The 22,753-nt window shown below is 30.6% G+C and overlaps 1 protein-coding gene across 10 annotated transcripts in view; it reads left to right on the top strand.

Moving 5' to 3' along the window:
• Positions 1 to 22,753, top strand: part of scalloped (TEA domain transcription factor 1 homolog scalloped) — a 337,742-nt gene that overhangs the window by 49,147 nt on the left and 265,842 nt on the right. For 2 of the 10 annotated variants that reach the window (XM_076620560.1, XM_076620558.1), the window contains exon 2: positions 18,648 to 18,715. The exons of the other annotated variants lie outside the window; for them this stretch is intronic. The gene's annotated coding sequence lies outside the window, so the exon portion shown is untranslated. The remainder of the gene's footprint in view (positions 1 to 18,647; positions 18,716 to 22,753) is intronic. 10 annotated transcript variants of the gene reach the window in all.

The following is a 22,753-nucleotide window of genomic DNA, read 5'->3' as shown; positions in this document are numbered from 1 at the left end:
ATACGAAATTATAATTATCCCTATAATAAACTAATCAAAATGGAATCGTCAATAAGCGATTTCTATATTCCAAACTTAATTAAAATCTTAATATCGACCGTTTAAATACAAGTATTTATCTGTTTAAGTATATAAAAACAGTATTTAAAGAGTTAAGTCCAATAACTAGACTACGGATTTTTATGCAGTTTATATTTTTATGGAGACAATTATGACAATAGACCTTAAATAGATGTTCCTGCTATCTATTAAGAATTATAACGAGTACTGTATTTGAGTTATTTTAATATTTTTATATATCATATGCATTCTGTGCAATTTTTGCATCTTTAAATTTTATATAAATGCATAAAAATCCACACTATACCTACAACACTAAAAATCGCCATCTTCGCTAGATAGAAACAACTGCCATCTCCCCATCTCACACACCTAAACTTTTGCATTATACATATTGGCAAATACCCTTAAAGTCCCCGAACATAGTCCTCGAAGCTAGTCCATTGGCATCGGGCAGTCCAACCTGTCTCAACTCGAGGAAAACGTTATCCATACACCTACACGCACGCACACACACGTACACACAAATACATACCTGCACAAAGCAGAGACTATCAATAGAAAGACGAAGACAGAACACACCTACCCATACCTTCTTTCTCCTCAGGAAGGCTTCATGTTAAAAAGAGAGAGAAAGATGGAGCCAACAGAGGGTGGAAGAGAGAGAAGCGGTGGAAGAAGCCGCTCACCGCTATTCCAGGCATTCGATTTGGTATTTTTCTTTGTGTATCGCGGATAGTTCGAATTGTTCTGCAAGCAGGGCATTGATATATCGTCCCGCGGGTCCTTTGAGTCGGCCGCGCGGCTCCGAATTATCGTTCGCGTACTCTCACGGAACCTTCTCTCCTCCTTTCGCCGAATGCACTCACCACCCATCCTCTTTGCCACCCCTCCTTTATCTTCCCTTCGGCGAGCTAGAGAGAGATCCAGAGAATCAGGCATGGTTGGTCGGTCTTTTCTGACCCCTGGTCACCCTCTTTCTCTCCCTCCATTGGTAGAATGGCTACCGGTCAATTTATCCACCGTGTTCCTTCTTTGCTTTATTTCGGCTCTGGCTTTCGGCTCGAAATCTACTCATACCTTACGGTCGCCGCGTTCCGCCGAAAAACGCTTTTTCGTGGTGTTCGCGTTCAGATACCTCGCTTTTGTCTCTGGATGTGACCTCGAATGAAGAGTCAAAAGGCTTTGCGAAGCCGACGAGGGTGAGGATGGAGACTTGGGTGTGAGACGATTTCAGATATCTTTAGGGGCAATGTATTTTAACCTTTCTTAACTTTCAACCTCTATCGTTAAATTACAAGTAACCAATCTAAATCAGATTTGAAATTATATTATTTAATCGTAAAATATAAATACAGTATACATATTAATTTTGGAAATGAATCGTAATTCTAATTGCCCAAAAATTAGAAGCTCACCTTATGACCTAACGATACGATTATTGGACAAATATTGCCTGGTGTTTAAATCCATTCGTGATTAGAAAGATGCATATTAAATATTCAAACTAATTATAACGTATTCGGCTTTTTTATAACTAGTGTTAGATGTGTATGTGTAATTCAGAAAAAATAAAAATTTTATCGTATTTTGTTGATGTATAATTAGAATTTTTTTAATCATTTTTTAATTCTTTTTGCTAACTTTTTCATTCAACTAGTACAAAATTATTAAGATTTTGACTCAGAGTATTTGGCTATTGTTTTGAGGTTCTCTGCTAGATTAAATTTTATAGCTTTTACAGTATTTTAGTATTATAGATTGAATAAAATGAGAGTTTATCGGTATTAAAGAAAAATTTGAGTTGTAACAATAATTATATAGAATTGTATTTTTTTATTCTATCTAATGCTATTTCTATCACAATATGCACGAAACAATATCGATTATTTTTGTATCAATGCTATTTATATTTCTTTTACTAACTACTACTTGTAAGTTTCGGCAATTTCATTTAATTCTACCTTGGGAATTCAAAATTCCGAACAAGAGACGACGTTTCAAATAAGTGTTATTAAATTTACTAACCATGAGCAACGTGAGGATTACGACAATGCTATTGTTTCTTGACTGTCTAGATTAATTTTTTTATTACTTTATTCAGATATGTGATAAATGTTTCAAAAGATCCATTCTTTATAACAATCACATAACTATGCTTTGTCAATAAATCTTTATGATTATGAAAACAATAAAACATATAAAACAATATGTGGCGTGTAGGTACATATTTCATAATGATTTATTAACTGAATATTGTATCACACTATCATATTTAACAATTAATTTACATTAATATTTGATTAAATTAAGACATTATTCATATAAAATATTTTTTATAGTAAGTTCATTTCAATAGTATTCTTGTTTTATATTTACATTACAATAAACTTCTCTTTTTATTCATAACCCACTTTGAGGCACTAAATTTGCCCCTAAATCCGCGAACACATTTTATTCATCGTTCCATCTTCGACCCTTTCCCCACTAGCTGCCGCCGTGTGTCTGATCTTCTTTTCGTACACGACGATAGATCACGTCAGGACATTGCAGTTTTATTGAATTTTCTGTAGCCATTTTCCTTCACTTCCACTCTATTCCTACTTGTACATAACCATTCAAATTTTTATTTCTATCTTCCTCTATTTTGTAATTTTTTAAAGCTCTTTATCGTAGATTGCAATTTATTTTGAAAATATTTGGCAAATTTATATATGACGCGTTAATGACAGTAGCACATAGTTACCTAAATTTTTAGCTTATATCCTTTCAGTTTGTTAAGTCGTTTGGGTGTTTTCTAATTAATCTTTTTAAGATAAGTTGACTGTATAGATCGTTTACTTAGATATTTGGATAATAATTGACTAATCTCTTCGTATCTTTTGGCGTATTGTACAATTGCTTTCCCGATTGAATCGATTCCGAGATCTTTCCTAAGATCTTCGTTCCTCAAGTATTTCTTTGTTAGACATATTTTCTTTGTTAGTCATATTTCAAATTTCAATTAGTTTTTCTTTGTTCAATAAGAAAAGAAGAAATTCATTAAGAAATTATTTTTGTAATTTCTTTAATGGAACTGGAACACACGCATACACAATTTTCGATTTCAAATTCTAATTCATAAGCAGAAGCTTTATAGAAGATTATTCTACCTAAGGTTTTAAGGCTACTATGGCTTCAAAAGATTAATTAAAAAATTATTTTGTTAATTTACATAAACATGATATAACGAACACGAGTAGAAAAACAAAACCTAGATAGAAATTTGTTATGCCATTAGAAGACTATAAAAATGTGTTTTTTACTATATTTCATATTTTTTATTATATTATTATTATATATTTACCCATATTATTTTCATCGAAGAATTTAATTCTCCGTAGTTTAAAGGGTTAACTTTTGAAAGAAGAACACTATCGTTTCAAAGTCAAGCCGTGGACCGCGACGAGGTTGAGATGCAAGCGTCCAAGCTTTCGCCTCCTGGGTCCCGTTACTTTTCCAATATTCATACGCCACGATGTTTCCCGCGGCGCGTTCGTCCGGTTTCTCATACCGGTTCCCTCACTAACACCGAACGAATCAGGAAGGAAACGAGGCGCGAAAGAAAATTTTTTCCCTAGTAAACTCGCTCATTTTTACCTGCGACTTTCACAATCTCACATCCTCCTGAACCTGCAACAACCTTCTCGTCTCGCCTCCAAACCACCACGATGATTTTCTTTCTTTTATAATTCCTTTTTTCTTTGTTTTCTCCAACTGGCCAAGGCTTCGTCTAAATTTCCCTTTGAGTGTAACGGTGATTCACGAACGAACGACGGGCAATATCGGTGGTAGAAGAAGAAGAAGAAGAAGAAGAAGTAGTAGTAGTAGTAGTGGTGGTAGTAGTAGTAGTAGTAGTAGTAGAAGAAGAAGAAGAAGAAGAAGAAGAAGAAGACGAAGAAGAAGACGGTCCAAGAAGAGGCGTGGGAACAAAGGATGGCGAGCAGATGAAATGAGCCAAGACGAAGAGAGAAAGAGACGAAGAGAGGGACCGACTTGTCTGATCTTCTCATCATCCCTTTCTTTTCTTTCTTCGTTCCTCTCAAAATGCATCATCCTTCTTCTTCTTTTCTTCATCATGGAACCTTCTGCTAGCCTTTCAAAGCGGGAAAAAGAAATTGCCCGGGAGTTATCGGAAGTAGTGCTATTCGTGGAGATTGCTCGTCGAATTAATTCCTAAATTGCCCCTTCTCGCGGATGGTTAGATAGTTTGATGTCTGTTGGAAGGTTTTCTGAGGCAGAGGCGGTTTTGTTTCCAAGAGGAAGTGTTTGGAAATGGTGGACGTTTAAGTAAAACGAAATAAAAGGGCAAAATTTTGTTGTTTCTCATGACTTTCAGTACTAGAAAAAAGGTTTCCTTTTATAGTAGTATTTAAACTGTTAAAATACCCAAATTATATAAATATGTTATACTATACGAACTACATGAATAGTCAAATAAGCAAATAAAATATGATAGAAAATTCACTTTGTATATTGTGATTCTACATAACAAATAAGACAAAGATGGGAATACAATTTTTTCCATACGATGTTTTTGTTCTAGAAAATTAACTTAGAATATTTATTTGGTTTGTGTATGCTTAGATATACTGCTGACCATTATTATAAAATTATCCCGTTCTCAGCTGGTATATTATTATTACCATTGTTAAAACTATTATCCTTTATTTTAAAACATTAGATATACTATATACGATACTATTACAACATCTCTGCAAACAATGAATTAGTATTACTATTGAAGGGTGAGTCAATGCCATATAAAAAATTCTCCTTTCCATACTATTCAAAACCTTTTCTATTAAATCTTGGATTTTCCACTGTATTAATAATCATTATTTTTAATTCTTGAACTATTGAATATTTCGTATTATTTTGATTTTTAGTGATCGGTATCTTCCATACATTCTCCATCTTATCCAGTTTCATGAAAGACATTATGTAAAAAACTTTTTAAACGATTTGTTTAACAGTTGATTGAAAACAATAAAAAATGATAAAAAATATTCAAAAGTAAACAAATCTAACTCTAAGAATAAGTAAAACTAAAAAGAATAAATAAATCTAAGTCTAAAAATAAATAAAGCTAGATAAAGTAATTAGATTTAAATATACGACTAAATAAAATTAAATAAAATACGTCAATCTAAATCTAAAAATAAACGAAACTGATTCGATAATAAACGCTGATACCGTATGCAATCACTGTACAGTCGTTCAAAAATGATATCGAATTAAATCTGCCAATTAGCACAAGCCTGTCGGGTTAATTGGCGGTTGGCTTCGATTCCAGGAGAAATTCCAGCAAAACCTGGCACTGGGTTCTTTCATCTTTCATCTTTCAAAGAGAAACCAGATGGAGCACAGTGACCTTTGGTGTGCGTAGCCTAGAAAGGGGAGGTAATGTAACGAGAAATTGACATCGAGAGTCGTCGAGGTCATGTTGCGAAGCGGCAGTTCCTCTGCCACTCTCCTCCTCTTCTTTCTCCATTAATTCATATTTTTAATATCTTATCATGGAATATTTCGTATTTTTTGTTCTGATATTTATAGATTACTAACGATAATGTATTAAATAGATATTTTTTATTTCAACAGAATTAGAATTCTGTCTTTCTTAGTTTTCTGATTTTCATCTTACGGTTTATATACTTTGTGTGCAAAATGGAGTATTCCAATGTGGCATAGTTAAAAAGAAAGAATTACATTTTTTTATGGTCTTGCACTATGTATTTGCATTTGATAAGACAGATGATGCCACATGTATCTTAAAATGAAATTGTTATCGACATGTAGTTAAGAAACTAAAACAAAATTAATATGTAAAAGTGAAATAATGATAAGAAATAATATGATAATATAATTATATAATATTATATACAAAAATTTGCATACAAAAAATATTTCCATTCTATTCCAATAACTATCAGCCAATTATCTAGAATCACTTTTCGAATTGCACCTCTATTGGATTACTCGTTTATTAAATTATTAATTAGTAATGAACATTACAAATAGCATTAATAATATCCTTCAATTCAATAAAATTGCTTATATTATATATTATGTACGAAATACATAAGAATTCCAAACTTGTGATTCCTATAGCATAATATTTGTGGAAAACTATTTCGTCTCATTAGATGAACAAATTATTTACAAAAATATAAAAAGTGGTATGAATTTTTGTTGAAAAAATTGAACAAATGTATGTTGTAAAAAAAATTAGGGTACAATAAATGGGCGACGTAGGATGTAGACGATCAAAGCTTTAAAATGTACCAGATTTTTGGGGGATCATGTAATAAGATATCAAGACCTAATGGGTTAATGCAGCAGCTTCCGAGCGCGGCCCGCTTTCCGGCTGTACCTGTTTCTACCACGTTGAAAGAAACGATATCTGAAAGGAGGGAGTTCTCCCAGGTGGGGGATACCCTACGACAGATGCGAGATGTGCCGGCATTGCATCTTCTTGCATGCACTCTGCGTAACTGGCTGCCCAGCGCAGGTTCCTTTCTTCTAGTTGAAAATCTATAGTCATGTTTAGTTACTATATTTGGTTTTGTTACTATATTCCTTTTGGAAATGAAGCAAATTTGAAGTGAATTATAAACGTAACATTGATTTATCGATGCATGAATATGTTTCGTTTTAAAATATTCTTACTTCTTCGATTGTGTTATAAGAGAACATAAGTATCTATGATTAGATCCATGAAAGAAATTGCAAAGAGGGTAAAGTATATATTATTTAGCAAGAGTGCGGAATTTATAAATGGAATCGTATTTTGTTACTATATCGCTCTCGCAATCATTTTTTTTTTACAAAAGTATTATCCCATTTATATAGAAAATATCATTAGTTTAAGAAATATCTTAATTTAATATTGTGTTAATTTCGATACCCATTGCTGGTTTAATGAAATACATATGTCATGAATTAAGACTTCCGACAAAAGTTTTCAAAACTAGTGGCCACCCTTATGGTTTGAAATTAATGACTTTTTGATATATGTAAATACTTTGATATACATCAAAAAGTTATTAATTTCGAACCATAAGGGTGACCATTAGTTTAGGATTAGGTAATCTTTCTTCTATAAAGAGTGACGAAGCTATTATATCGAGTAATAAAATAAAAGATGTGTGATTCCATTGAAAAAAAGAGAATTTTATCTTAATATCTTCTCTATGCATCCATATAAAAAGCTTATAATAATATCAAAATATGTCCCGTTAGAAACGATTGGTCTTCGATCTGCAGTATTTTTCGCTATAGATGGATAGTAGTAAGTCAAAGTGATAATATCAAGTGTCTGATTGTGACTGTTGAGTATCCATTTAATATGATAATATATGGTAATTAATGATAAATTTCTTACTAGTAATTGTAAGAAAATGAAGACATGAACGAAAGATACGTCGGAACTGCATGACTTTTTACTACCGTAATCACGATCGTGTAATGTGATGAGTTTATGACACTGTAATTATAATGACCGTGACCATACACGATTAATGAGCATACTTGCGATAAGTGTACTCTTGATGAGTGTAATTTCCATTTGTTATATGGTTGTGGCTAAAATAAGATACATACTGCGGATACATCGTTACAATGAACTGTTTCTTCTTAACCTATGCTGCCTATTCTTTATGTCTGTTATTGTCTTATTTTCACTTTCTGCCTGTATATATTTTTATATAAAGTTATATATTGTTACATAAATGTATAATTCACAAAGAATAATATTATATCATAATTAGATATTTTAATTATATCTACATAGAATATTATCGTTGTTTATTTATTATTAAATATGTTAGATACATTCTATATATTTTTTATTTTATATATCTCTATTATATATATATTTATTGATTTATTTTTTATTAAACTTACGTGGCGTTCTAAATACGTAATAGGTTCCTTTCTCTCTATTTTTTATCATAATATATTGAGCACCGAAAATATATATATGTATATGTATTTACTACATGCTACATACATCAAATTTTTGAGGTATGTTATCTTTTTGTCGCATAGTATGATTCAACGTCAATATCAATACATTTCATAACTATACATCCATATTCAAAGTATACCCCATTGCAATCACAAAACACATAAATAGAATCATAGCGGTACATGAAATACGTACATTTAAATGAAACCATTGCACGATTAATTGCGATCACTTTAAATTTTCGATAAATTTCACGGGTGTAGGGATGTCGGCGATGACGTACTTACGCGTCGTTAAGCGTCCACAAATTTTGCAGCGAGTAAATAGACGTTGATCTTTGTTTCACCGGCCGGTCGTTCAATGCGAAGAACGCTCAATCGCTTTCGTCACATCGTGTTTCTTCGTGGCCATTTCCCACTTCAGACCTATGACTTTCGTTTCGCGTCATCCGCCTGCACTTGCGCGTAATGACACGTAAACACGTGTGCGTCTCTACTCGTCGACGAACCGGCATGCTGATGGAATAATGACTCTTCGGGCACGTGTCACTCGTCCGCGTTTACGTTACTGCTTCGTACCACCTCGTTTTTCTCCGTCTCATCCTTTTCATTTTGCTGTATATCGAGTAAAGAGAGTTTTCTTTTTCGAGATCAGTTTTCGTCGACTTTCATGGATTTCTCACGTTCTGAGTAGTGATGGGACTAAGATCAATATGTATTTATAAATTCGTATCAAATCCAGATAACCAGGATTCGCTTCATAGGGTTCGAATACTAATTACAAGATATAATATCATCGTGTTTGTATAGTATTCGATCTTCATGAGCTGGTTTCGAACCTCGGAACGAGTACTTGGACGAGTAATTGAATCGCGAGAGTCAGAAAGGCGTTACCCTTTCATTGAATTCTTACAATAGAAAAATTCTATAAAATTATAGACGATGAACAAAATCCCATATTTTATTTCAAAATTTGCACTTGTAACTATCTAAGAACGATGGTTGAGAAAAACGATTCTGGACGAAACGAACATTTCTGGCAAAGTGCTGGTAAAGTTTCGAACTTGTTCAAGCAGTGATTGATTCTACTTGGCAATGTTTTTGGCCTTTGCTAAAATATATGCAATTTGTTGCAATTAAATTCGAGTCTATGTAAAATTACCACTTCTTTTTTTCTTTTAATATTTATAGAGGATTCAAAGCTATCATGTTCGTACCTTTTTGTGATGTATAGTATCTATGAAGATAAAGAGAAGTCCCATGAAAGGGATACCGGTTAGATTAGTTATTTCTGATAAACCCAAAACAATCATAAAGATAAGAACGTGTATTGGCCGAAAATGTCAGGATATACGAATGAAAGAATACAGTAATGCGTCATGGTGAGCGATGAAGAGCAACGCTTACTTTCCTGCCCCGTGGTACTTCTTTTCAGTACTTCTTGAATCCATCACTACTAAAAGGTGTTTTCTTTCTAAGGCAAGTTTCCGCCTATTGTCATTGATGTTTCAAGTTTTGGGACTATGATGAGGAGAACGAGGTGAATATGAAAGTCATAAGTGAAGAACATAATTCAAAAATTGTATCGTATTTTATATTATAAAAAGACAATTCCAAAATTCAGTATATCGCCAGACAAGTTCATATGAAAGATATGTTTTCCAATGGGATTAAATCGTAATAATAAATGTTAATGTATTTTATATTCTCTTGAACATTAATAGCATCAGTCATATACTTGCTCATTCTTAAAATGTACGTATCGAAATATATATGAGAGGTACATATAGACTAATAAATAAATTACATATATAGGTACATAAGACAACTTTTTATGTTTTTCTGTACGTTCATCTTAATCATTTTAATGAACAATGAATGTGTTGAAAATATAGGAATGGAATTGAAAGAGTTGAGAAATATTTGATAGTTAAGAATTATGCAAAACAATTAATGTCTAATTTTAATTGCTATGAGAAAAATATCCTAGAATTTTAACTTTTAGATAAAAATTTCAAAGTCACTTCACTTCGAATCACTTCTACATAGTGTTGCAAGTTACATATTAGAAGTTGGTATACCGCATAATTTATACATTATTAAAATTTTTGTAAAATACTTAGTACAGCTCAACTTAGTTCAACAGCTTCTAAGGTGAGTCCAGAAGTCTCTTTACGACAGTAATCATGTCGATATACTAATCTTTTTGTTGAAAGAAATCACACAGTAAATTACCTTAAATTACATAGTATATCAGAATTTTGTTGCAATAGAGACAATTTTCCCGTAGTTCGATCGTTATATCACAGATTTATCGTACTCAAGGCAATTAAAACACTTCTATCAATTTACATGAAAGTCCAATGACCCGCGTAAACAGCTTAAAAAATTGCAACCCTCGAAACGATAAACTAGTCAGCAATAAAGTATCGTTCTACCGCTTAAGCTAATAACAATTTATTCGTAATTTCCGGACTTTACGTACCGTGAATGCTCGAAGGGGAGAGAACGAGAGTCGTTTAAACAAACATACCTATCGACTATTTTCTGCGTTATATTTTCCGCATTCGTAATAACTCTCGAATTTGTTCGAACCCCTAGAAAAATCAAGTAATAAAATTAGTAATCGGAATCGGAGCCATCTGAAAAAGCGAAAGTTCGCCAATCGATATTTAAAGAACGTCAATTTTTCTTGTGTATCTTCTTTAATTCATTTAATTTTATCTTCAACTCTTAATTGGTACCTTGGATTTTTAACTTTTAGTCAGTTATTGATATCAATATTTATAATAGTTTGGGTTATATTTATTAATAATAGATCAGATTTGTTTTTAAATATCACTGATATTTATTGTTGATGATATTTATCATCTAAAATATAAAATGATTTTTGGGAAATACAAAGTATAAAATTTATTTTAGAGTTTTAAGTAACCTAATCCAAACGTAACTCAAATTATCGTGGCTACTTATAACCCAGAAATACTAGTTAAAACATAATATTGTCAGGTAAAAAGATTCGTAAAACCGAAAACTTATACTGTTTTGAAAATTATCGAATAATTTATTATGATGCTTTTAACTAGTTTATGCCAAATATGATATTTAATAAAAAAATGTGTGTCAAACTTAATCACTGTTTGTAGGTTTTCAGTGTGTTTGGTATATTTTGGTATAAAATTTTTAAGGTATGAACAACTACTTCGTGTCTTGATATTTTGTAGTTTTTAGTAGTATCTTATTATTGTAAACCTGCTTTACAGGTTGAATAGTAGAATTGGCTTTTCCCTTGGATTAATGAAACGAATGCGTGATTAATGGTTTCAAAATGATGGCCGTAAAAACATCATATTTCGTGAACCTATAATATGTATGTCATTGTGTTAGAACGTAGTAGCTAAGGGATGAGAATTTTATATTATTTTCAATAGTAGATTGATAGATAGATCAAATAGCAAATTGAGGACAGTTATATCGATAATTCGCATAGTATCGAAAAATGGACTTGTGTTATTTTGAAATTGATGAGCTTAGTTATGTATTGACAATTTTAGACATTTTTCTAATTTTATCATTTTCCTAAAATAAGTTTGGGGCATATTGGGGTTCAAAATAAAAGACTACTTTATGTAAATAAATATTTCGTTCCTAAGATATTATGCTTTTATAGTATTGAAACAGTAATTAATTATAAAATTGTAACTATGTAGTTATATTTAAAAATGAGTTATAATTTTAATATTTGACATATTTGCAGTTCTCCGAATTTCGATCGTATTTTTAATAGTACACTGCGCTTTGTTCCGTCTTGGTGTAAACGAAAAAACGACAGACCTAAAACAGTTTCAAAGCGCAACGTATCATTAACAACTCGATCAGCGCCCAAAGAATCACAAATATTTCATCTAATAATCATCGTGAAAATTTACATGAAAATACAATCTAAATTTATAATATTCTTATTCCTTAAAAAAATGTACGAAAAATGTTGTTTCGTTCAAAAAAGGTGCCGAAATTTTTGGACAGGAGTGTATATACTTATTTAATACATTTGTTAACTTGAAATGTCCATTTACATCGATACAACAGCTATTATCGTGAAAATTCTTTTCGACATTTGTGGTGCATATTCGTTACAACGAGATTGTCGCTGGTCTAAGCGATTTAATTATAGGTCAACCAAGCGAGTATCATTTCCCTCCTTTTTCGTTGATGCTCGCTCGAGCAGCGCCGTTCTTGAAAAGGTTAATCGTCTTGCTTTCTTAATGACACCGTTTACCTGCGTACAGTCGTCACTCGTTAACGTTCGATGACGTTTGGTCTCATGTAGCCGCACCCGTGTAACGTCAGTCAGAGAAACTACCATTATATTCTACCTTAACCTATTAAGTATTAAAACAGCGTAAGAATGTCGCAAACGGAACATTATTTAAAAAACAAACAAACATAAATAAAGTAAACTGCGGAATTGTAGCATTTATGCATATATCCGTTTATGGGAAATTTGATGATAGAGAAATGTATAGAATGCACATAACAAACAAAAATATCTTTAGTATAGTGCCTATTTAGGGAATATTTAATGGCTAAAGATTTTCTACCTAGGGTAGGATTATTATATATTATAGGGTAGGGTATTTATTTTAATCATACTCATAAGAATATGAATTTGCCTGTACTTATATCTGTAATTAATATCTTATTATACTATACTTATACTATACCAGTAATTAATATCTTATTGAGCTTTACGATTTGTTTTACTATAATCTCTTCTAACTTCAAGCCATCATGAATTAAAACTATCAGAAGGGAAAAAAAGTCTCCAATGTTTCCATGAGCTGAAGGTTTCGATGGTAGTTTTTGCAGGAGGAACTTTCACCCTCGGCAAAGGAAAGTTTAAAGAACATGATCGGCATCGTTCGATGGGATCTCAAACGACCGATAGGGGATTCGAGCCGTGTTTGATCAATTTTCGAACGGTCGGTTGCTTCGTAAATCATAGTCTGCTGAAAAATCAGCTGATTCACGCGAAACGCATTAAGTCGGTTCAGCGAAATCCCAAAGTAGAAGGGAAAACGGGGCAAAAACGATCGTCTATCTCTGGAAGATGCGAATGATGATAACATTCATCGCTGTTCCGTGGTTCTGATAATTTAACGATGGAGTAATTTCAATGGCGTTATTTTCGAACGGTCGCTTTCGAATGGTCAGAAACGTCTCAAAGGATTTTCTTTTCGCAAATGAGTTTTCTGTGTAGTCATCATGAGTCTCATTTGAATGGAATTGAATACTTTCCATTTAACTTGATATTTTCGATGTAAAGACGTTGTGTTATTGCTGATAAAGTAACAATAAGACAATTGTAATTTAATGGCGCAAGAAACACAACGGAAAAATATGTAAAATATTGAAAGCATAATATTCGTTAGAATTTACAGTGGATAAACCAATTCTCTAGTTAAGATCCATTCTTGAAATTGTGTTTATAAAATTATGAATTTGCGTAAGTACCCCCAGTTAAATTGTTACTATTATTACACGTATACGGGTTTACGAAAATATTTGAACATTTAGTATGGAAAACTATTATCTGCTAGATGAAACATTCAAATTTTTAATTTTTTCAAATTTTGTTAACATTGTTATGAGACACATCTGTCATGATTATATGTTCTGGTCAAATTTGAAGACAATCTGAAAATAATAAGATATTTAGTGAAAGTGTGTATTTCGCAAAGATCATTATTCAAACAGCCAATTATCCATTAAATTAATAAACCTTAATACTCAGAGGGATCATATTTAACATTTGTTATATGTTATAGTTATTCACGCTGTACACTGATTTTTGTACTGAAGATACGTTTGCAATAAATATCCTAATTTATCATAACACAAACCATACATACCAGAATAACTGTAAAAGTATGGTTAAATATTTTTTGCTAAATATTGTATCGCAGATAATATCTAGATAATGTCTAGATAAAATCTAGACTTTTATTAAAAATATTGCTGACATATTTTGTATGTTCTTTATTCATATATTTGTGTACTTAATGAGTACAAACATTTGCAGTCCAGCTATTACTAATAAAGTAAGTTTACCTAGGTGTTACATTTTCAAAATATTAAAAGTATTAGTTTAACTATTAAACTAAACTAAACTATTTAAAACATTAAATACTTAATTAAATACAAATATTATAATCCATATATTTCGAATATTTAGTATAATTTGATATATTTTCTCCTATTCCAACTATATTTTTTACTTTCGGGAAAAATGTATCTGTGTCACTCTTTCATTAACCTCTTCGGATATAACATAGGTAGTATATTTATAATGCAAATACAGAATGTAACAATTTTAACGTAAAAATAGGTAATTTATCAGAGTTAAAATTTTGTAGTGTTTGTTTCTCTAAGACAGTATATAACAATAAGTTACGTGGGTTTAGATTTTTATCTGGTAATTTTTACGAGCTCTGACTAATGGCTTTTATTTTCTGTTCTTATGTACTTGAATTTTTCTTTGAAATTATATTCTTCTCTGTTAGTCATTTTAAACATAATACGATGTATGTATTCTGTTTTCAAAAGACATTTTCTAAGCATTTTCATATAATCTGTGTACTCTGTGTTACTTTTAATTGAATTTTTATATATGTTTTTGTATTACAATAAGAAGTTGAACTTTGAAAATTGCGCTTTAAATTAAAATTGAAGTTAACATCATAACGTAATTCTTATTCTAATAATATTATGATGTTGTAAACAGTAAAGTTAAATTTGAAGTTAAAATATCTGGAATCTCGGACTAATTAAATTTCATTTCATTTTTACGTCCTGCTATATGCATACATGTAGTTTAGATTATTTTATCAAAAGTTTTTTCATTCTATAAGGAAATAATAGATGCACAACATTTTTTGTTTTGTTCTATTGAAACAAATATAATGGATTCATAAAACGGAAGAAACTTTTGTGGCAACATAGTTTCACATAAATTTATTTTACAAATATTTTTCTATTGTAACTCGTTAATTACGTAGAGTAGAGAAAAACGTTTCAAATTAATTTTATTACCTTCGATTGCTTTTATTTAAATAATATGCTATTTCTTCCAAAAAAAGAATATTTTAGGTTTTAAAACTTTAATAAAATTTTCTACCTAAATATTTGACTTCTATGCACTGATTAATATAAAAAGTACATAATGTCAAATATCACGAAAGCAATCGCTTAACCTATCTTCCTTCAATAACAAAAAGTTATTCAACACATGCAATTAGTTTTATAATTATACACTAAATCTTTTAAAATATTAATTACATCTGTGCTGCAAATAATGTTACAAATATAACAAATGCTAACTATATTCATGAAATGTAATTTTAATTCTGTCTTTAATATCTGTTAATTCTGTACCTTTCTTACGATGGTTTACGAAAAGCCATTTATTATCTATTACCTACATTAGGAACGATATTCGCAAATCAGTCATCAAGGTGCATTAGAAGCTTTAAATTTTCTATTGAATTTTACCTATATTTTGTGCACAGAATCCATTTTCACTAAAATTTGTCTGTCCTGAATTGGTCTAACATTTAATAGAACATTTATTAATACGTTCTTAAACCTATTCATAGCTTACTAAAAATATGTTGCATCTGTGAAAGATGTCTCACAAATTTTTGCAAGTCTGCTTTAAAAGTTCGCCCTGAATTATTCATAAACTGTTATGCCATTATGAAGTATAACTATTTAAGGTTAAATTACTTAATTTTGAAATTTTTAATCTAATCTAATTTAACTGCTAATCTCTCTCGTGGATAATGTAAAATGCAAAATAAAATTTTTAGTAATCTAACATAAGTTACTATGTTTTATTTATAACCTGAAGGTATTATTCGATAGTTAGTTTTCATTGCTCTGATAAAAAAATAGTTCAATTAACGTGTTAAGACAATCATTACAACCCTATAAAAGGAGACAAATAGAACAGTAAAAATGAAAATGAAGAGGAAAGACAAGGGAACAGTAAAAAAATGAAATAAGAGACAGTAAAAAGGGGAAAAAAGATCGACTGTACATTTCCGGATTAGGACCTTATCACGAAATCGAGCGAGTTGGTACCATCCAGCAAATTAAAAACCGTGTTCCTCTCAGGGCGGCGGCATAATCTTCGGGAAAATCTTTTTTCCGCGATAAAAAGTAACATTACACGTGGTGGAGAGGAAGAGTGGATCGTGTACAAAAGAAAGCATCGTCGGACAGGGCAACTGGAATAAAAAGGTTTATGGTTGTTTCGGGTGCTCTATCTTTAGGACCTACATATCATGCCACAGTCGCTCTTCTCCTCTTCCCTCTTCCCTCTTTCCTCTTTCGTTCGTTCTCTTTTTCTCTTTTCCACTCGGAACCCTCCTGGCTGAACCCTCGACTGAGTTATTTCACGGTTAAAATAGTCGAGTGTTCGTTTCGAGCGAGAGGTTTGTGCAGTTTCACGCGAAGAAAGTACTCGCAGTCGAAGCACGCCTCTGAGTTGTCTATCTCTCTTTCTCGTGCTTTTTCGGATTTCCTCGACGAACTCTCTCGTGATCTTCCCTCTGAGGCTTTAATGCATCCTGAAGAACGTTTTGGGAATGTTAGGTTTAGATCGAGCAGTATCTTCTCTGTTTTCTACTTTTCTATTTCGCTATCCTTGGCGTTTTGGTTTTAGAGTTAGGTTAAGGGAGGGAGAATTGGGCATGTAGATGAATTTTCTTCAGCTATTTCAATGCAAGTGGTTTGTTTTTCGAGTCGAAAAGAGTTTCTTAAATCGCTTAAACTTATGAAACATAGTATTAATAATTATACGTTTGTGAAGAAATTACCATAACGTGTAAAAGTATATGTAGAATTTAAAGGATAAAGTAAATCTCTGTTTTGGTGGTATTTGCCTAGTTTTGTTTATAAATATATGTATCTGCACCAGAATTGGTACTTTACTAATAATTACAAGTACAATATATAACTTTCATTAGTGATTTACGACTTTTATATGTTTATGGATTGTTTCTCGAAATGGAAATTCTTTCTTTAAGTACTGAATCTTTTTACATAGTTGGCATAATGCTTTTGTATATTGATGCTATAACGAAAGGGGTGACGCGATACTAACACATAAGTACATATATAAATATAACAAAAACCATATTTTATTAATCCTTGAGTGAAAGTTAACAGTGTGATAATCGATAAGAATTAGAAGTAAAATGTTTCATTGGTTTATAAAAAATACTTCTTGAAAAGTATTAAATGGGAAAGCAAATCAAACTCTCAATTTTTAACATTCTATTAAAGTTACATTGGAATCCTTAATAAAATATGTAGAGTCGTATTAACACACTATATCGTCTAATACTATGTCGTCTAATACACTATATTAGGGTGTTTTGAGGAATTCAATAGTGTATTTTAATAAAATGTAATAATGTGAAAAAATAGGGCACAAAATACTTCTAAGAAAAATGCAAAAATATATGAAATATGAAAAATAATGTACACGTTATAACATTTAATAATTGAAACAAATTATTATTTATGTCTATCTCTCAATTTCACGCGCATAACAATATGAATTTGATTAAACATTTGTAGTCTGGTCACTAGTATTTTATTGTTAATATTGGAAATCCAAATAACGAATCAATTCATTTCAATGAAAAATATGACTTGAATAATTAGTTGCGATAATTTTTAGTTTGAATCCATTGCAAGATCCTTTGCGAAAGCCTTCTCATTTGTAATAATTTGATGTGTTTAAAATTTTTTAAAAACGAGTGTCGTTAAATTAATATATTTTAATAATATAAAATAGAACAAATGTAATTATATAATTATAAATTTAGAAACTTAGAAATCTACATATTCCGTTTTTCGAAAGTGAATCTTTAAATGAAATAATTTTGTTCTACGTTTTCAATTTATTTTCACGTATAGAATAATCTCCTGTTGTTTATCCAATCAGAGAATAGTCAAATATGTACACATACTATATTTACAATTAGAAAAGTTCCAAATCCGATGTTCTCGGGAAAGAAGCCTCGTATTAAAAATCGTCATTTTATATTTCTGACTTACATTTACGCAAGAACCATCATTCTTCGGTTTATACCACTATTTTCAACATATCAGTGTACAATGATAGAAACGTATTATAGTTTGAATCCTATCTATATATATCTCGTACATTATATAGAAGCCTATTTACTCTTATAGTAGGATTTAAATAATTTTATATATCCATACTAGAAGTAGTTACTTTACTGTTTTAATCATTTTCCTGCTCAAAAATTGCAGGCGTAAGATTATTATTAGCTAGAGTGAGTGAATTAAACTCGCCGCAGCCTAGTGAAACAGATAGTAACTGTAACTATTATTTATGGGTAATTAGAGAGAGAAAGTGTTGTTTTATATTACCTACAGATATATATAAAAAAGGAAAAGGAATATTTACATATACATTAAAAGAAAGCGCTAAATACAGATATCATTTATCTTAAATTTATTAAATAATGAATTATTTATTTCAGATAAATGATACTCTTTCAAGACGAATATCTTGGAACTGGTAATTATTACGGGTATTACGTTAAATGAGGTAATTATACGCTAAGCCTCTTCTAATAGAGTATCTTTATTATTGCTAGAAAAATCTTTAGATTTCCTATCGTCTTAGTATTATAGAGATGTAAAGACAGAGTACGCGAGTCATATGCTACCACGTAAGACGGTGTAAGTGGATGTGATATAGGAATAGAAAGAGAACGCTGCATAGAGACGTTTTCTGTCCTTGTCTAATCAGGCATGCACACTGATACCGCTCGTTGATGAGAGTTACACCTACATATCTACTAGACGAATGTGCATGCGTTGTTAGACAAAAACACAAGAAGCCTCTATGCAGAGTTCTCTTTCTGTTCCTCTATCGCTTTCTCAGTTCGCTCACGCTCTCTACCTTTATATGTATCTCTAGGTTCAATATAGAATAAAAGAAATATGGCGGAAAGAAATATTTTACGGTGCGTAGATTCATAGATTTTGCGATATAGGAGACATAGAGAAAATTAAGATTTAGCCAAAAAGGGGAAAAGATTTCGCAAAATTTATAAAAAACTGCAATACCTTGGAGGCATTTTCATTCTTTGTAGTATTTATTATATATGAGAAAACCATATCTAGAAGTTGTTTAAGGTACAAATAGAATATAGTTCAACGTAACATAATATATTACAAAATTCGCAAGATTTGGTAATAAAAAAAGTGCACATTCTATAATTATGTTATAATGAAAGATGATTATTTCTCTACTCAAATCTAAAATTTTATTATCAAGTAGTCTATTATGTAGAATACTAATTTTCTTTTCTTCAATTTCCTACATGTTGTATTTCTTTCAATTCACTATTTAAAGCAACAAATCCTTTATGTAAAGCAATACTCGTACTAATTTGAACGTACGGAATATGATCTTGAAATCTCTAATGATTATAAGCGTCTAAGTAGTTCAAATACAGTCAGTTACAAAAGTCTATGTACATCTATCAAATGTTGTATATCTGACTTATCAAAGAAACTAAAGACTTTGTCAAACAATTATTTGTACGCAGTACATATCGATAAAATTATGATCGACGTATTTCTAAAAGGAATTTAGAAAATTCAAACGTTTGACTTACAAAAATCAGGATAAAATTACACGAGAAACGACAAATGTTATCAGTGCTTATGTACGGAAGATCTATAACATATTAATATAATATTAAGTCTAATTTTATCTTTACACGTAGATATAATAGATGTATATAATTTTTGTTACATTGCATTTTATATTTTTCTATTTCTTTTTTTTTTTTTACAAAGCTGAGAGTGAATAAATTGTATTACATTTTAACAATATGTGTTTTGATATATCATCAAAATCCATAGATCTAACGTTTTTGCTAAGACGTTTTATATCGTATGTAGACTTTTGTAATTGACTGTGGGTAGAAATCAATAGGAGATCAATGGATCCAATTTTACAAACACATTCCAAAACACTGTCAGAAGACCCATAATCCTGAAAATTGACGCGTGTTTCAATAGTAATTTTAGGAGAATGGTAGAGAAACAAGCATCAAAGGGTGACATTTTTATTTTTACGCGTTACGTTCGTTGGTAGTGACTTAATAAGCGCGCGCACCTGCAGGAGGCGAACCATGAATGAAGTTTCCACAATGGTGGGGACTTTGGCAAGTGGTTCGAGCCCGGATGCGTGGTGATTCGAGCGCATTTTGCTTTCTACGCAAAGTCGGTCGTCCCGGCCTGACTTCTTGGCGCGCATACAATTTCGATTATCTCGTTTCCGGTCGGTCCTTTCCACCTCTCTAATCTATCTCCCGATGGTTAACAAAGCAGTCCAGATACGTAAAAGGAATTTGGTTCCAGAGGAGTTCAGAAGATAGAAAATTTTGAATTTAGTCTGTTAATTCCGTTATACAAAATTGTACTTCCAATTTCTTGTTATAATATAAGATTTAAATATATATTTCTTATGTTTTGTAAGGCTAGAAGAGACTGAAACTGTTACAAGAAACTGAAATTTCTGTTCTGCTTACAGTTCCTTTATCGATTCTCGGATCGTTCTTATAAATAATCTGTTATTTTATATCGACTAAAAAGCGGTCATAGAATTAATGTTGTTATCTGTTTTATAGTAACTGAAATCTTATGCTTCGCTATAAATAGTTACTTACTTGTAATACTAAATAATTACTTATTTGTATCATACTGATGTTTAAGAATAATGAATTATAATACATACCTAATCTAAATGTTTAATTTTTGAATCTAGCTTACACGAATGATCAATTATGAAATTTGTAAAAATTAACAAATGAATAATTATTAAACAATACATGTCCGTCTTAAGTTACTAAATTTCTTTTTCTAAAACAGTCTATTAAAATAGTTCAACGATTCTTTTTCCAGCAATATATATCATGTATATGATTGTATGTGGGTATTACTCGAAGTTTGAATGTATTTATATTGGGCTATTTTGATCGTTTTCAATACGTAATATATTTAGGAAGAAAAGATATTTAGCAGGAAATGGGCTACAGATATAGAATTGTTTATTTAAAATAGCTTAAAGGACAGAACGTTTCAAGGCAGTTATCAATTCGAAGAAGCTTAGCTGTCACGTAAGCTATTGGCAATTTTACAAATTTTAATAGCAACGCCTACATTCTAAATACATATTAGTCTTAAGCGGACTTCGCTCGGTTAGTAAATCATCGGTGCACATTTGCAAAATACTAAATAATTTTGTCTTTTTGCTTAGTAAGCAAGAATATTTTTTATTATAAAGATTTTTGAATTCCAAAAATTCGTAGCTTCGTTTCTACCAATACTTGTTTTATATTTTTTCATACTAATAGATGTATAAACATTTTTGTAGAAGATTATAAAACATTATATTAACTATTAATATTAGCTTTTTCTTCTTAGTGAACAAAGATATTTTATATTATACACATATCCAAGTCTATACTGATGCATATTTTACATATCTTTTATATACTAAGAACATATGAAAATTTGTATGTGTGTAGAAAATTATAGAAATTTATATTAGCTATTAATTTTATCTGTTTTGTTACTGAGCGTGTACGCACGTAAACACATACATTTTTTATTATAACAGTTTCCGCATTTTTTGAATTTGTAATATCCTACCCGTAGAAAATGCTTAAAAATATTTGTATAAATTCTTTTGTAGACAATATTTCTTCAAAATCCTCTAATTCGTTTTTCGTTTCATCAAAAGCATACCTTTTTTTGGAGCGTCCCATAAAGAAAAAGAAACGATTTATTTTCAATTTTAGCTCCGCTACTTTTGTTCGGAATTATAAGATCGTTTAAGCTTCTGAAATAGTAATGTTTCCTAATGACAACAAATGTAATAACATCCATTAATGATTTACAACTTTTATACATTTGTCAAAGTTTAAACGCGTTCCATATTTTGATAGATAGTTTGCTGGTTAATATCGTTGCGAAATTGAAACAAATAAATAATACATCTGCAATTAAGGACAATCGAAACTTCCAAATTTAAGATACATCTGTATCTTTTAAATGCAACACAAATAATTTGTTACTATTGTAAGATGAAAACACTTATATACTTGCACCTTATCACGAATATGTGCAATTTGTAATTATAGTTATAAAATTATGATACTAATTATATAATAATTATATAAAATTATGATATTAATTATAATAAAGTTATAATATTAAATAAACATTGTAGAACAATATGAAACAACTAACCAAAAGTTTGGAATTACTAGATGTTTTACAACATCTAAGAATTGAAAAAGGAATCAGCTTAGGTCTTTGTTATCACCGAAAACTTTTTGTCGCAAGATCTATCGAATTAAGGGAAATTATTATATTAGGTTGTCCCAGAAGTTTCTTTCGTTTTACAAGGAAATAATAGATGCACAATATTTTTTGTTTTATATTATTGTATTGAATTATGTATGATCCATTTTGTTCTATTGGAATAAAATAATATAAAACAAAAAATGTTTCGCATGTATTATTTCCTTATAAAATGAAAGAAACTTTTGAAGTAACCTAATAT

Source organism: Bombus vancouverensis, chromosome 8, assembly GCF_051014615.1.
Source record: "Bombus vancouverensis nearcticus chromosome 8, iyBomVanc1_principal, whole genome shotgun sequence".
NCBI lineage: Eukaryota > Metazoa > Arthropoda > Insecta > Hymenoptera > Apidae > Bombus > Bombus vancouverensis.
This window is presented reverse-complemented; position numbering and strand designations above follow the sequence as displayed.